Source organism: Heptranchias perlo, chromosome X, assembly GCF_035084215.1.
Source record: "Heptranchias perlo isolate sHepPer1 chromosome X, sHepPer1.hap1, whole genome shotgun sequence".
In the NCBI taxonomy this organism is placed as follows: Eukaryota; Metazoa; Chordata; class Chondrichthyes; order Hexanchiformes; family Hexanchidae; genus Heptranchias; species Heptranchias perlo.
In genome coordinates this window covers 27,230,097-27,247,328 of record NC_090370.1, presented here as the reverse complement: position 1 = coordinate 27,247,328, position 17,232 = coordinate 27,230,097, and positions in this window count along the sequence as shown.

The window sequence follows — 17,232 nt, the reverse complement described above, 5'->3', positions numbered from 1 at the left end:
GATACTGAATGAATCCCAAACTCACACACAGTATCAGAGACTGACAGATACAGAATGAATCCCACACTCACACACAGTATCAGGAACAGAATGAATCTCACTCACGCACAGCACCAGGGACTGACAGATACAGAATGAATCCCACACTCACACACAGTATCAGCGACTGACAGGTACTGAATGAATCCCACACTCACACACAGTATCAGAGACTGACAGATGCAGAATGAATCCCACACTCACACACAGTATCAGAGACTGACAGATACAGAATGAATCCCACACTCACACACAGTACCAGAGACTGACAGATACAGAATGAATCCCACACTCACACACAGTATCAGCGACTGACAGATACAGAATGAATCCCAAACTCACACACAGTACCAGAGACTGACAGATACTGAATGAATCCCACACTCACGCACAGTATCAGAGACTGACAGATACAGAATGAATCCTGCACGCACATACAGTATCAGAGACTGACAGATACAGAATGAATCCCAAACTCACACACAGTATCAGAGACTGACAGATGCAGAATGAATCGCATGCTCACACACAGTACCAGAGACTGACAGACACAGAATGAATCCTACACTCACAAACTGTCTCAGAGACTGACAGATACAGAATGAATCCCACACTCACACACAGTATCAGAGACTGACAGATGCAGAATGAATCCCACACTCACACACAGTATCAGAGACTGACAGATACGGAATGAATCCCACACTCACATACAGTAGCAGAGACTGACAGATCCAGAATGAATCCCACACTCGCACACAGCACCAGAGACTGACAGATACAGAATGAATCCCACACTCACATCTATTATCAGAGACTGACAGATGCAGAATGAATCCCACACTCACATATATTATCAGAGACTGACAGATACAGAATGAATCCCACACTTGCACACAGTATCAGAGACTGACAGACATAGAATGAATCCCACACTCACACACAGCACCAGAGACTGACAGACACAGAATGAATCCCACACTCACACACCGTACCAGAGACTGACAGATACAGAATGAATCCCACAATCACACACAGTATCAGAGACTGACAGATACAGAATGAATGCCACACTCACACACAGTACCAGAGACTGACAGATACAGAATGAATCCCACACTCACAAATATTATCAGAGACTGACATTAACAGAATGAATCCCAAACTGACACACAGTACCAGAGACTGACAGATACTGAATGAATCCTGCACTCACATACAGTATCAGAGACTGACAGATACAGAATGAATCCCACACTCACACACAGTACCAGAGACTGACAGAAACAGAATGAATCCCACACTCACACACAGTACCAGAGACTGACAGATACAGAATGAATCCCACACTCACACACCGTATCAGAGACTGACAGATACAGAATGAATGCCACACTCACATATATTATCAGAGACTGACAGGTACAGAATGAATCCAAAACTCACATACAGCATCAGAGACTGACAGATACAGAATGAATCCCACACTCACACACAGTATCAGAGACTGACAGATACGGAATGAATCCCACACTCACACACAGTATCAGAGAATGACAGATCCAGAATGAATCCCACTCTCACACACAGTATCAGAGACTGACAGATACAGAATGAATCCCACAATCACACACAGTATCAGAGACTGACAGATATAGAATGAATCCCACAGTCACACACAGTATCAGAGACTGACAGATACAGGATGAATCCCACACTCACACACAGTACCAGAGACTGACAGATACAGAATCAGAGACTGACAGATACGGAATGAATCCCACACTCACACACAGTATCAGAGACTGACAGATACATAATCAGAGACTGACAGATACGGAATGAATCCCACGCTCACACACAGTACCAGAGACTGACAGATACAGAATGAATCCCACACTCACATACAGTATCAGAGACTGACAGATATAGAATGAATCCTGCACGCACATACAGTATCAGAGACTGACAGATACAGAATGAATCCCACACTCACATACAGTAGCAGAGACTGACAGATCCAGAATGAATCCCACACTCGCACACAGCACCAGAGACTGACAGATACAGAATGAATCCCACTCTCACACACAGTATCAGAGACTGACAGATACAGAATGAATCCCACACTCACACACAGTATCAGAGAATGACAGACACAGAATGAATCCCACACTCACACACAGTATCAGAGACGGACAGATACAGAATGAATCCCACACTCACACACAGTACCAGAGACTGACAGAGACAGAATGAATCCCACACTCACATACATTATCAGAGACTGACAGATTCAGAATGATTCCCACACTCACACACAGGACCAGAGACTGACAGATACAGAATGAATCCCACACTCACACACAGCACCAGAGACTGACAGATACAGAATGAATCCCACACTCACATACAGTACCAGAGACTGTCAGATACAGAATGAATCCCACACTCACAGACAGTATGAGAGACTGACAGATACAGAATGAATCCCACACTCACACACCGTATCAGAGACTGACAGATACAGAATCAGAGACTGACAGATACGGAATGAATCCCACACTCACACACAGTACCAGAGACTGACAGACACAGATTGAATCCCACACTCACACACAGTAAAAGAGACTGACAGATACAGAATGAATACCACACTCACATACAGTATCAGAGACTGACAGATACAGAGTGAATCCCACACTCACACACAGTATCAGAGACTGACAGATTCAGAATGATTCCCACACTCACACTCAGTATCAGAGACTGACAGATTCAGAATGATTCCCACACTCACATACAGTATCAGAGACTGACAGATACAGAATGAATCCCACACTGACATTCAGTACCAGAGATTGACAGATATAGAATGAATCCCACACTCACACACAGTACCAGAGACTGACAGACACAGATTGAATCCCACACTCACACACAGTAAAATAGACTGACAGATACAGAATGAATACCACACTCACATACAGTATCAGAGACTGACAGATACAGAGTGAAACCCACAATCACACACAGTATCAGAGACTGACAGATATAGAATGAATCCCACACTCACATCTATTATCAGAGACTGACAGATGCAGAATGAATCCCACACTCACACACAGTATCAGAGACTGACAGATACAGAATGAATCCCACATGCACATACAGTATCAGAGACTGACAGGTACAGAATGAATCCAAAACTCACATACAGCATCAGAGACTGACAGATACAGAATGAATCCCACACTCACACACAGTATCAGAGACTGACAGATACGGAATGAATCCCACACTCACACACAGTATCAGAGAATGACAGATCCAGAATGAATCCCACTCTCACACACAGTATCAGAGACTGACAGATACAGAATGAATCCCACAATCACACACAGTATCAGAGACTGACAGATATAGAATGAATCCCACAGTCACACACAGTATCAGAGACTGACAGATACAGGATGAATCCCACACTCACACACAGTACCAGAGACTGACAGATACAGAATCAGAGACTGACAGATACGGAATGAATCCCACACTCACACACAGTATCAGAGACTGACAGATACATAATCAGAGACTGACAGATACGGAATGAATCCCACGCTCACACACAGTACCAGAGACTGACAGATACAGAATGAATCCCACACTCACATACAGTATCAGAGACTGACAGATATAGAATGAATCCTGCACGCACATACAGTATCAGAGACTGACAGATACAGAATGAATCCCACACTCACATACAGTAGCAGAGACTGACAGATCCAGAATGAATCCCACACTCGCACACAGCACCAGAGACTGACAGATACAGAATGAATCCCACTCTCACACACAGTATCAGAGACTGACAGATACAGAATGAATCCCACACTCACACACAGTATCAGAGAATGACAGACACAGAATGAATCCCACACTCACACACAGTATCAGAGACGGACAGATACAGAATGAATCCCACACTCACACACAGTACCAGAGACTGACAGAGACAGAATGAATCCCACACTCACATACATTATCAGAGACTGACAGATTCAGAATGATTCCCACACTCACACACAGGACCAGAGACTGACAGATACAGAATGAATCCCACACTCACACACAGCACCAGAGACTGACAGATACAGAATGAATCCCACACTCACATACAGTACCAGAGACTGTCAGATACAGAATGAATCCCACACTCACAGACAGTATGAGAGACTGACAGATACAGAATGAATCCCACACTCACACACCGTATCAGAGACTGACAGATACAGAATCAGAGACTGACAGATACGGAATGAATCCCACACTCACACACAGTACCAGAGACTGACAGACACAGATTGAATCCCACACTCACACACAGTAAAAGAGACTGACAGATACAGAATGAATACCACACTCACATACAGTATCAGAGACTGACAGATACAGAGTGAATCCCACACTCACACACAGTATCAGAGACTGACAGATTCAGAATGATTCCCACACTCACACTCAGTATCAGTGACTGACAGATTCAGAATGATTCCCACACTCACATACAGTATCAGAGACTGACAGATACAGAATGAATCCCACACTGACATTCAGTACCAGAGATTGACAGATATAGAATGAATCCCACACTCACACACAGTACCAGAGACTGACAGACACAGATTGAATCCCACACTCACACACAGTAAAATAGACTGACAGATACAGAATGAATACCACACTCACATACAGTATCAGAGACTGACAGATACAGAGTGAAACCCACAATCACACACAGTATCAGAGACTGACAGATATAGAATGAATCCCACACTCACATCTATTATCAGAGACTGACAGATGCAGAATGAATCCCACACTCACACACATTATCAGAGACTGACAGACATAGAATGAATCCCACACTCACACACAGCACCAGAGACTGACAGACACAGAATGAATCCCACACTCACACACAGTACCAGAGACTGACAGATACAGAATGAATCCCACACTCACACACAGTACCAGAGACTGACAGATACAGAATGAATCCCACACTCACAAATATTATCAGAGACTGACAGAAACTGAATGAATCCCAAACTGACACACAGCACCAGAGACTGACATATACTGAATGAATCCTGCACTCACATACAGGATCAGAGACTGACAGATACAGAATGAATCCCACACTCACACACAGTATCAGAGACTGACAGATACAGAATCAGAGACTGACAGATACGGGATGAATCCCACACTCACATTCAGTATCAGAGACTGACAGATACAGAATGAATCCCACACTCACACACAGTACCAGAGACTGACAGAAACAGAATGAATCCCACACTCACACACAGTACCAGAGACTGACAGATACAGAATGAATCCCACACTCACACACCGTATCAGAGACTGACAGATACAGAATGAATGTCACACTCACATACAGCATCAGAGAATAACAGATACAGAATGAATCCCACACTCACACACAGTATCAGAGACTGACAGATACGGAATGAATCCCACACTCACACACAGTATCAGAGAATGACAGATCCAGAATGAATCCCACACTCACACACAGTATCAGAGAATGACAGATACAGAATTAATCCCACAATCACACACATTATCAGAGACTGACAGACATAGAATGAATCCCACACTCACACACAGCACCAGAGACTGACAGACACAGAATGAATCCCACACTCACACACAGTACCAGAGACTGACAGATACAGAATGAATCCCACAATCACACACAGTATCAGAGACTGACAGATACAGAATGAATGCCACACTCACACACAGTACCAGAGACTGACAGATACAGAATGAATCCCACACTCACAAATATTATCAGAGACTGACAGAAACTGAATGAATCCCAAACTGACACACAGCACCAGAGACTGACATATACTGAATGAATCCTGCACTCACATACAGTATCAGAGACTGACAGATACAGAATGAATCCCACACTCACACACAGTATCAGAGACTGACAGATACAGAATGAATCCCACATGCACATACAGTATCAGAGACTGACAGATACAGAATCAGAGACTGACAGATACGGGATGAATCCCACACTGACATTCAGTATCAGAGACTGACAGATACAGAATGAATCCCACACTCACACACAGTACCAGAGACTGACAGAAACAGAATGAATCCCACACTCACACACAGTACCAGAGACTGACAGATACAGAATGAATCCCACACTCACACACCGTATCAGAGACTGACAGATACAGAATGAATGCCACACTCACATACAGCATCAGAGAATAACAGATACAGAATGAATCCCACACTCACACACAGTATCAGAGACTGACAGATACGGAATGAATCCCACACTCACACACAGTATCAGAGAATGACAGATCCAGAATGAATCCCACACTCACACACAGTATCAGAGAATGACAGATACAGAATGAATCCCACAATCACACACAGTATCAGAGACTGACAGATATAGAATGAATTCCACAGTCACACACAGTATCAGAGACTGATAGATACAGGATGAATCCCACACTCACACACAGTACCAGAGACTGACAGATACAGAATCAGAGACTGACAGATACGGAATGAATCCCACACTCACACACAGTATCAGAGACTGACAGATACATAATCAGAGACTGACAGATACGGAATGAATCCCACACTCACACACAGTATCAGAGACTGACAGATACAGAATGAATCCCACACTCACACACAGTATCAGAGACTGACAGATGCAGAATGAATCCCACACTCACACACAGTATCAGAGACTGACAGATACGGAATGAATCCCACACTCACAGACAGTAGCAGAGACTGACAGATCCAGAATGAATCCCACACTCGCACACAGCACCAGAGACTGACAGATACAGAATGAATCCCACACTCACATCTATTATCAGAGACTGACAGATACAGAATGAATCCCACACTTACACACAGTATCAGAGACTGACAGACATAGAATGAATCCCACACTCACACACAGCACCAGAGACTGACAGACACAGAATGAATGCCACACTCACACACAGTACCAGAGACTGACAGATACAGAATGAATCCCACACTCACAAATATTATCAGAGACTGACAGTAACAGAATGAATCCCAAACTGACACACAGTACCAGAGACTGACAGATACTGAATGAATCCCACACTCACACACAGGACCAGAGACTGACAGATACAGAATGAATCCCACACTCACACACAGCACCAGAGACTGACAGATACAGAATGAATCCCACACTCACATACAGTACCAGAGACTGTCAGATACAGAATGAATCCCACACTCACAGACAGTATGAGAGACTGACAGATACAGAATGAATCCCACACTCACACACCGTATCAGAGACTGACAGATACAGAATCAGAGACTGACAGATACGGAATGAATCCCACACTCACACACAGTACCAGAGACTGACAGACACAGATTGAATCCCACACTCACACACAGTAAAAGAGACTGACAGATACAGAATGAATACCACACTCACATACAGTATCAGAGACTGACAGATATGAGTGAATCCCACACTCACACACAGTATCAGACTGACAGATACAGAATGAATACCACACTCACATACAGTATCAGAGACTGACAGATACAGAGTGAATCCCACACTCACACACAGTATCAGAGACTGACAGATTCAGAATGATTCCCACACTCACACTCAGTATCAGAGACTGACAGATTCAGAATGATTCCCACACTCACATACAGTATCAGAGACTGACAGATACAGAATGAATCCCACACTGACATTCAGTACCAGAGATTGACAGATATAGAATGAATCCCACACTCACACACAGTACCAGAGACTGACAGACACAGATTGAATCCCACACTCACACACAGTAAAATAGACTGACAGATACAGAATGAATACCACACTCACATACAGTATCAGAGACTGACAGATACAGAGTGAAACCCACACTCACACACAGTATCAGAGACTGACAGATATAGAATGAATCCCACACTCACATCTATTATCAGAGACTGACAGATGCAGAATGAATCCCACACTCACACACATTATCAGAGACTGACAGACATAGAATGAATCCCACACTCACACACAGCACCAGAGACTGACAGACACAGAATGAATCCCACACTCACACACAGTACCAGAGACTGACAGATACAGAATGAATCCCACACTCACACACAGTACCAGAGACTGACAGATACAGAATGAATCCCACACTCACAAATATTATCAGAGACTGACAGAAACTGAATGAATCCCAAACTGACACACAGCACCAGAGACTGACATATACTGAATGAATCCTGCACTCACATACAGTATCAGAGACTGACAGATACAGAATGAATCCCACACTCACACACAGTATCAGAGACTGACAGATACAGAATGAATCCCACATGCACATACAGTATCAGAGACTGACAGATACAGAATCAGAGACTGACAGATACGGGATGAATCCCACACTCACATTCAGTATCAGAGACTGACAGATACAGAATGAATCCCACACTCACACACAGTACCAGAGACTGACAGAAACAGAATGAATCCCACACTCACACACCGTATCAGAGACTGACAGATACAGAATGAATGTCACACTCACATACAGCATCAGAGAATAACAGATACAGAATGAATCCCACACTCACACACAGTATCAGAGACTGACAGATACGGAATGAATCCCACACTCACACACAGTATCAGAGAATGACAGATCCAGAATGAATCCCACACTCACACACAGTATCAGAGAATGACAGATACAGAATGAATCCCACAATCACACACATTATCAGAGACTGACAGACATAGAATGAATCCCACACTCACACACAGCACCAGAGACTGACAGACACAGAATGAATCCCACACTCACACACAGTACCAGAGACTGACAGATACAGAATGAATCCCACAATCACACACAGTATCAGCGACTGACAGATACAGAATGAATGCCACACTCACACACAGTACCAGAGACTGACAGATACAGAATGAATCCCACACTCACAAATATTATCAGAGACTGACAGAAACTGAATGAATCCCAAACTGACACACAGCACCAGAGACTGACATATACTGAATGAATCCTGCACTCACATACAGTATCAGAGACTGACAGATACAGAATGAATCCCACACTCACACACAGTATCAGAGACTGACAGATGCAGAATGAATCCCACATGCACATACAGTATCAGAGACTGACAGATACAGAATCAGAGACTGACAGATACGGGATGAATCCCACACTCACATTCAGTATCAGAGACTGACAGATACAGAATGAATCCCACACTCACACACAGTACCAGAGACTGACAGAAACAGAATGAATCCCACACTCACACACAGTACCAGAGACTGACAGATACAGAATGAATCCCACACTCACACACCGTATCAGAGACTGACAGATACAGAATGAATGCCACACTCACATACAGCATCAGAGAATAATAGATACAGAATGAATCCCACACTCACACACAGTATCAGAGACTGACAGATACGGAATGAATCCCACACTCACACACAGTATCAGAGAATGACAGATCCAGAATGAATCCCACACTCACACACAGTATCAGAGAATGACAGATACAGAATGAATCCCACAATCACACACAGTATCAGAGACTGACAGATATAGAATGAATTCCACAGTCACACACAGTATCAGAGACTGATAGATACAGGATGAATCCCACACTCACACACAGTACCAGAGACTGACAGATACAGAATCAGAGACTGACAGATACGGAATGAATCCCACACTCACACACAGTACCAGAGACTGACAGATACATAATCAGAGACTGACAGATACGGAATGAATCCCACACTCACACACAGTACCAGAGACTGACAGATACAGAATGAATCCCACACTCACATACAGGATCAGAGACTGACAGATATAGAATGAATCCTGCACGCACATACAGTATCAGAGACTGACAGATACAGAATGAATCCCAAACTCACACACAGTATCAGAGACTGACAGATGCAGAATGAATCGCATGCTCACACACAGTACCAGAGACTGACAGACACAGAATGAATCCTACACTCACAAACTGTCTCAGATACTGACAGATACAGAATGAATCCCACACTCACACACAGTATCAGAGACTGACAGATGCAGAATGAATCCCACACTCACACACAGTATCAGAGACTGACAGATACGGAATGAATCCCACACTCACAGACAGGAGCAGAGACTGACAGATCCAGAATGAATCCCACACTCGCACACAGCACCAGAGACTGACAGATACAGAATGAATCCCACACTCACATCTATTATCAGAGACTGACAGATGCAGAATGAATCCCACACTCACATATATTATCAGAGACTGACAGATACAGAATGAATCCCACACTTACACACAGTATCAGAGACTGACAGACATAGAATGAATCCCACACTCACACACAGCACCAGAGACTGACAGACACAGAATGAATCCCACACTCACACACAGTATCAGAGACTGACAGATACAGAATGAATCCCACATGCACATACAGTATCAGAGACTGACAGATACAGAATCAGAGACTGACAGATACGGAATGAATCCCACACTCACATTCAGTATCAGAGACTGACAGATACAGAATGAATCCCACACTCACACACAGTACCAGAGACTGACAGAAACAGAATGAATCCCACACTCACACACAGTACCAGAGACTGACAGATACAGAATGATTCCCACACTCACACACCGTATCAGAGACTGACAGATACAGAATGAATGCCACACTCACATATATTATCAGAGACTGACAGGTACAGAATGAATCCAAAACTCACATACAGCATCAGAGACTGACAGATACAGAATGAATCCCACACTCACACACAGTATCAGAGACTGACAGATACGGAATGAATCCCACACTCACACACAGTATCAGAGAATGACAGATCCAGAATGAATCCCACACTCACACACAGTATCAGAGACTGACAGATAAAGAATGAATCCCACAATCACACACAGTATCAGAGACTGACAGATATAGAATGAATCCCACAGTCACAAACAGTATCAGAGACTGAAAGATACAGGATGAATCCCACACTCACACACAGTACCAGAGACTGACAGATACAGAATCAGAGACTGACAGATACGGAATGAATCCCACACTCACACACAGTATCAGAGACTGACAGATACATAATCAGAGACTGACAGATACGGAATGAATCCCACACTCACACACAGTACCAGAGACTGACAGATACAGAATGAATCCCACACTCACATACAGTATCAGAGACTGACAGATATAGAATGAATCCTGCACGCACATACAGTATCAGAGACTGACAGATACAGAATGAATCCCAAACTCACACACAGTATCAGAGACTGACAGATGCAGAATGAATCGCATGCTCACACACAGTTGCAGAGACTGACAGACACAGAATGAATCCTACACTCACAAACTGTCTCAGAGACTGACAGATACAGAATGAATCCCACACTCACACACAGTATCAGAGACTGACAGATACGGAATGAATCCCACACTCACATACAGTTGCAGAGACTGACAGATCCAGAATGAATCCCACACTCGCACACAGCACCAGAGACTGACAGATACAGAATGAATCCCACAGTCACACACAGCACCAGAGACTGACAGATACAGAATGAATCCCACAATCACACCCAGTACCAGAGACTGACAGATACAGAATGAATCCCACACTCACACATCGTACCAGAGACTGACAGATACAGAATGAATCCAACACTCACACACAGTACCAGAGACTGACAGATTCAGAATGATTCCCACACTCACATGCAGTATCAGAGACTGACAGATACAGAATGAATCGCACACTCACACACAGTACCAGAGACTGACAGATACAGAATGAATCCCACACTCACACACAGCATCATAGACTGACAGATACAGGATGAATCCCACACTCACACACAGTATCAGTGACTGACAGATACGGAATGAATACCACAGTCACACACAGTATCAGAGACTGACAGATACAGAATGAATCCCACACTCACATGCAGTACCAGAGACTGACAGATACAGAATGAATTCCACACTCACACACAGTATCAGAGACTGACAGATACAGAATGAATCCCACACTCACAGACAGTATGAGAGACTGACAGATACAGAATGAATCCCACACTCACACACAGTAAAAGAGACTGACAGATACAGAATGAATCCCACACTCACATCCATTATCAGAGACTGACAGATATCGAATGAATCCCACACTCACACACAGTACCAGAGACTGACAGATACAGAATGAATCCCACACTCACACACAGTATCAGAGACTGACAGACACAGAATGAATACCACACTCACATACAGTATCAGAGACTGACAGATGCAGAATGAATCCCACACTCACATACAGTACCAGAGACTGACAGATACAGAATGAATCCCACACTCACACACAGTACCAGAGACTGACAGATACAGAATGAATCCCAAACTCACACACAGTACCGCAGACTGACAGATACGGAATGAATCCCACACTCAAACACAGTACCAGAGACTGACAGATGCAGAATGAATCCCACACTCACACACAGTATCAGAGACTGACAGACACAGAATGAATCCCACTCTCACACACAGTATCAGAGACTGACAGATACAGAATGAATCCCACTCTCACACACAGTACCAGAGACTGACAGATACAGAATGAATCCCACACTCACACACAGTATCAGAGACTGACAGACACAGAATGAATCCCAAACTCACATACAGTACCAGAGACTGACAGATACAGAATGAATCCCACACTCACACACAGTACCAGAGACTGACAGATACAGAATGAATCCCACACTCACACACAGTACCGGAGACTGACAGATACGGAATGAATCCCACACTCACACACAGTACCAGAGACTGACAGATACAGAATGAATCCCACACTCACATCCAGTATCAGAGACTGAAAGATGCAGAATGAATCCCACACTCACATACAGTACCAGAGACTGACAGATACAGAATGAATCCCACACTCACACACAGTACCAGAGACTGACAGATACAGAATGAATCCCACACTCACACACAGTACCGGAGACTGACAGATACGGAATGAATCCCACACTCAAACACAGTACCAGAGACTGACAGATGCAGAATGAATCCCACACTCACACACAGTATCAGAGACTGACAGACACAGAATGAATCCCACTCTCACACACAGTATCAGAGACTGACAGATACAGAATGAATCCCTCACTCACACACAGTATCAGAGAATGACAGACACAGAATGAATCCCACACTCACAGACAGTATGAGAGACTGACAGATACAGAATGAATTCCACACTCACACACAGTAAAAGAGACTGACAGATACAGAATGAATACCACACTCACATACAGTATCAGAGACTGACAGATACGAGTGAATCCCACACTCACACACAGTATCAGAGACTGACAGACACAGAATCAGAGACTGACAGATACGAAATGAATCCCACACTCACACACCGTGTCAGAGACTGACAGATACAGAATGAATCCCACACTCACACACAGTAAAAGAGACTGACAGATACAGAATGAATCCCACACTCACACACAGTACCAGAGATTGACAGATACAGAATGAATCCCACACTCACACACAGTACCAGAGATTGACAGACACAGAATGAATCCTACACTCACAAACTGTCTCAGAGACTGACAGATACAGAATGAATCCCACACTCACACACAGTATCAGAGACTGACAGATGCAGAATGAATCCCACACTCACATACAGTACCAGAGACTGACAGATAGAGAATGAATCCCACACTCACACACAGTACCAGAGACTGACAGATACAGAATGAATCCCACACTCACACACAGTACCGGAGACTGACAGATACGGAATGAATCCCACACTCAAACACAGTACCAGAGACTGACAGATGCAGAATGAATCCCACACTCACACACAGTATCAGAGACTGACAGACACAGAATGAATCCCACTCTCACACACAGTATCAGAGACTGACAGATACAGAATGAATCCCACTCTCACACACAGTACCAGAGACTGACAGATACAGAATGAATCCCACACTCACACACAGTATCAGAGACTGACAGACACAGAATGAATCCCACACTCACATACAGTACCAGAGACTGACAGATACAGAATGAATCCCACACTCACACACAGTACCAGAGACTGACAGATACAGAATGAATCCCACACTCACACACAGTACCGAAGACTGACAGACACGGAATGAATCCCACACTCACACACAGTACCAGAGACTGACAGATACAGAATGAATCCCACACTCACATACAGTATCAGAGACTGACAGATGCAGAATGAATCCCACACTCACATACAGTACCAGAGACTGACAGATACAGAATGAATCCCACACTCACACACAGTACCAGAGACTGACAGATACAGAATGAATCCCACACTCACACACAGTACCGGAGACTGACAGATACGGAATGAATTCCACACTCAAACACAGTACCAGAGACTGACAGATGCAGAATGAATCCCACACTCACACACAGTATCAGAGACTGACAGACACAGAATGAATCCCACTCTCACACACAGTATCAGAGACTGACAGATACAGAATGAATCCCACACTCACACACAGTATCAGAGAATGACAGACACAGAATGAATCCCACACTCACAGACAGTATGAGAGACTGACAGATACAGAATGAATCCCACACTCACACACAGTAAAAGAGACTGACAGATACAGAATGAATACCACACTCACATACAGTATCAGAGACTGACAGATACAGATTGAATCCCACACTCACACATAGTATCAGAGACTGACAGATACAGGATCAGAGACTGACAGATGCAGAATGAATCCCACACTCACAAACAGTCCCAGAGACTGACAGATACAGATTGAATCCCACACTCACACACAGCACCAGAGACTGACAGATGCAGAATGAATCCCACATTCACACACAGTATCAGAGACTGACAGATACAGAATGAATCCTACACGCACATACAGTATCAGAGACTGACAGATACAGATTGAATCCCACACTCACACACAGTATCAGAGACTGACAGACACAGAATCAGAGACTGACAGATACGAAATGAATCCCACACTCACACACAGTACCAGAGATTGACAGATACAGAATGAATCCCACAATCACACACAGTACCAGAGATTGACAGACACAGAATGAATCCCACACTCACACACAGTACCAGAGATTGACAGACACAGAATGAATCTCACACTCACACACAGTATCAGCCACTGACAGATACAGAATGAATCCCACACTCACACATAGTATCAGAGACTGACAGATACAGGATCAGAGACTGACAGATGCAGAATGAATCCCACACTCACACACAGTCCCAGAGACTGACAGATACAGATTGAATCCCACACTCACACACAGCACCAGAGACTGACAGATGCAGAATGAATCCCACACTCACATACAGTACCAGAGATTGACAGATACAGAATGAATCCCACACTCACACACAGTACCAGAGACTGACAGACACAGAATGAATCCCACACTCACATACAGGACCAGAGACTGACAGATACAGAATGAATCCCACACTCACACACAGCACCAGAGATTGACAGATGTAGAATGAATCCCACACTCACATGCAGTATCAGAGACTGACAGATACAGAATGAATCCCACACTCACACACAGTATCAGAGACTGACAGACACAGAATCAGAGACTGACAGATACGAAATGAATCCCACACTCACACACCGTGTCAGAGACTGACAAATACAGAATGAATCCCATATTCACATACAGTCTCAGAGACTGACAGATACAGAATGAATCCCAAACTCACACACAGTACCAGAGACTGACAGATACTGAATGAATCCTGCACTCACATGCAGTATCAGAGACTGACAGATACAGAATGAATCCCACACTCACACACAGTATCAGAGACTGACAGATACAGAATGAATCCCACACTCACACACAGTACCAGAGACTGACAGATACTGAATGAATCCTGCACTCACACACAGTATCAGAGACTGACAGACACAGAATCAGAGACTGACAGATACGAAATGAATCCCACACTCACACACAGCACCAGAGATTGACAGATACAGAATGAATCCTGCACTCACATGCAGTATCAGAGACTGACAGATACAGAATGAATCCCACACTCACACACAGTATCAGAGACTGACAGACACAGAATCAGAGACTGACAGATACGAAATGAATCCCACACTCACACACCGTATCAGAGACTGACAGATACAGAATGAATCCCACACTCACATACAGTCTCAGAGACTGACAGATACAGAATGAATCCCAAACTCACACACAGTACCAGAGACTGACAGATACTGAATGAATCCTGCACTCACACACAGTATCAGAGACTGACAGACACAGAATCAGAGACTGACAGATCCAGAATGAATCCCACACTCACACACAGTACCAGAGACTGACAGATACAGAATGAATCCCACACTCACACACAGTACCGAAGACTGACAGATACGGAATGAATCCCACACTCACACACAGTACCAGAGACTGACAGATACAGAATGAATCCCACACTCACATACAGTATCAGAGACTGACAGATGCAGAATGAATCCCACACTCACACACAGTACCAGAGACTGACAGATACAGAATGAATCCCACACTCACACACAGTACCAGAGACTGACAGATACAGAATGAATCCCACACTCACACACAGTACCGGAGACTGACAGATACGGAATGAATCCCACACTCAAACACAGTACCAGAGACTGACAGATGCAGAATGAATCCCACACTCACACACAGTATCAGAGACTGACAGACACAGAATGAATCCCACTCTCACACACAGTATCAGAGACTGACAGATACAGAATGAATCCCACACTCACACACAGTATCAGAGAATGACAGACACAGAATGAATCCCACACTCA